This window comes from Echinops telfairi, unplaced genomic scaffold (genome assembly GCF_000313985.2).
Source record: "Echinops telfairi isolate 266 unplaced genomic scaffold, ASM31398v2 ScPeMD7_26;HRSCAF=91, whole genome shotgun sequence".
NCBI classification, from domain to species: Eukaryota; Metazoa; Chordata; class Mammalia; order Afrosoricida; family Tenrecidae; genus Echinops; species Echinops telfairi.
In genome coordinates this window covers 6,614,845-6,617,766 of record NW_022103923.1, presented here as the reverse complement: position 1 = coordinate 6,617,766, position 2,922 = coordinate 6,614,845, and the positions used below count along the sequence as shown (strand labels likewise).

General features: G+C 40.1%; 1 pseudogene; it reads left to right on the top strand.

The window, feature by feature from the left end:
- Positions 1 to 358: 358 nt before the first annotated feature.
- Positions 359 to 1,786, top strand: LOC101659378 (annotated as a pseudogene).
- The last annotated feature ends 1,136 nt before the right edge of the window (positions 1,787 to 2,922 follow it).

The window sequence follows — 2,922 nt, the reverse complement described above, 5'->3', positions numbered from 1 at the left end:
CCATAATAACTACTCGTGTGAAGATTCTCCCAGCAATGATTTGTACAATGAACCCATATGGGTGGACTCACCTAGGAAGTGCTATTGCCAGGTGATGATGATTGAAGGATAGGAGAGCTGAATGGTTAAATTTTGCAAGGGGGCAATTTTAATAATGGAAATAATTTCATCTATGCTGGATCTTCTAAATGGAAATAAGAGGAGGGGTAGAATTGTATGTAAAGAAGTAGTGAAAGGTCAACCAATTGAGGAATTGTTCAAACTAAATAACTGTGACAGTGAATATATTTAAGCAATAAGCTGCAAAATTTGAAAATAAGGGAGATGGTCAAAAAGCAAATGCAGCTCTCTGAGCAAGATGGCAGGAAGCGAGGCCAGAGTCACTCAGGCAGCTGCCTCTTTCTTGATAGAATCTCACAACGTTGGATGTTACCAAGTTGACACCACTGTCACAAGAAGTCATCAGCAAACAAGCCACCATTAATATAGGCACAATTGGTCACATAGTTCATGGGAAAACTACAATTCTAAAAGCTATTTCTGGGGTCCACACTACCAGGCTCAAAAATACCCTAGAAAGAAATCTTACCATCCAATTTGGATGTGCTAATGCTAACATTTATCAACTTGTTGACCCAAGTTACCCTCAGCTGGAATGTTATAGATCCTGTGGAAGTAGTACGCCCAATGAGTTTCCTAACGCTATTCCAGGGACCAAAGGGAACTTCAAACTAGCCAGGCACGTTTCCTTCCTGGACTGTCCAGGCCATGATATTGTGATGGCTACTATGCTAATCGGGGCCACAGTGATGGAGGCAGCTCTTCTCTTGATAGCTGGTAATGAATCTTGTCCTCAGCAGCAGACCTCTGAACATGTGGCTGCTATAGAAATGATGAAATGGAAACATATTTTGATTCTGCCAACAAATGTATGTGGTGAAAGAAAGTCAGGCTGAAGAGCAGTATGAACAAACCCTTGCCTTTGTACAAGGTGCAGTAACAGAAGGAGCACCGGTTGTTCCAATTTCTGTTCAGTTGAAGTTGTATTGAAGTTGTCTGTGGGTACATAGTGAGGAAAATTCCAATACCTCCCAGAGATCTGACTTCAAAACCCCTACTCATTGTGATTGGACCCTCTGTTGTCAACAAACTTGACTGTGAGGGTGATGACCTTAAGCGCAGTGTTGCTGGTGGTAGTGTTCTAAAAGGAGGGTTAAAGGTGAGCCAAGAGATGAAAGTTGGACCTGCTATTGTTTCCAAAGATAGCACAGGACCGCTCATATGGTGTAAGCCAGTCTTTGCAAAAATTGTGCCAACTTTTGCACAGCATAATGATCTTCAATACGTGGCTCCTGGGGATCTTATTGGAGTTGGAACAAAAACTGACCCTACTCTGGGCCGAGCTGACAGAATGGTGGGTGGAGCAGGTACTTGGTGCGGTAGGAGCTTTGCCAGAGACCTTCACAGAGTTGGAAATTTCCCATTTCCTACTCAGATGGCTTCTAGGCATCCATACTGAAGGACACAAGGAAGCAGCCAAGGTGCAAAAACTATCTAAGAATGAAGTGCTTGTGGTGAACATAGGATCCCTGTGAACTGGGGAAAGAGTTAGGGCAATGAAGGACGATTTGGGCAAAACGGTTTTGACTACTCTCGTGTGCACAGAAGTACGTGAAAAATTCCCCTTAGTTTAAAAGTTGAGCAACACTGACATATAATTGGCCCAGACCAGATAAGAAGAGGAGCCAGAATCAAGCCGACAGGACAGATGACCGCAGTCTTCTAGTTAAACTATAAGAAATTTGGATAAATTTAGGATTACTCTTCCCAACTTAGGGATGCATTTTCAAAGCAATACCACAATTCCATTTCACAGTTCCTTACCTTAGTAGTAGTCATAAGGTTATTCTCAGCATTTGATGATGAAAGTATAACCTCCAGTACTAAAATACAGTCCATTATAAGTGAACAATTAGCATGATATTGGATTTATCTACAATTTAGCAAAAAGTAGGATTCCCAAGTAATATCGAATTTATACATTGGAAATAGAATTATTTGCTACAGCCAGCCTTTTCTGTAGCACATATGCCAACTGAACCTGTTTGAAATAATGTTTTTGTTCTTAAAAAAAAAGTAAATGCAGCCATTGTTTGCATTCCAATGATGATGACTGCAATAGTTGCCTGTGGGGTTGGTCGCTGAAGTACATGGTGGATAAGAAAGCCACAGAGTCGAGGTCAAAGAACTGAGTTGCTAGGGTGTTCGATGGATCGTCAATGTGTACATTTTACTGGAGATTGCAATAGAATAATTGATATTAAAGCTGTGACATAGAGGCTAAATTTTTCAAGATCTGAAAAGGGGCACTCAGAGAAGGTCAGTATACAAGTCTCAGGAGAAAAAGGAAAGGATACAACACTTTCAAAAGAGATAGGGTGGAAGCAATGGTCTGGATGTGAAAAATAAACCTGACAGGGCTGAAATTAAACTATTCTGGAGAAGTGTAGATCCTACTAACTGTGTACAATGTCAAGGTTCACATCAGCTTTCTCAAAAATGGAGTTATGACCAGCTTGTGGCCTAGAAGTGTGTGAATGTGTATGAATTAAACTACTTTTGTAATGCCTTTGTATTTATATAAAAATCCACATTATTCTATAGTTAACAATCTATGTTTCTTCACTCTATTTAATTTTAAAAATTGTGCCCATTCTACATGTGTACCTGTGTAGAATTAGGATACCCAATGTGCTTGAAATGGTACATTTGGACCCACGTAGAATTCCAAGCTCGTCGACTAGCCATTCTTTCTCACCCTCTCCTTCACTCCACAATGATTTTTAAAACTGCAAGGATTCTCCTAAATCATTTTTTAAATTTATAAGTAATGAAATGTTCAAACATATACACCTTCAGTAT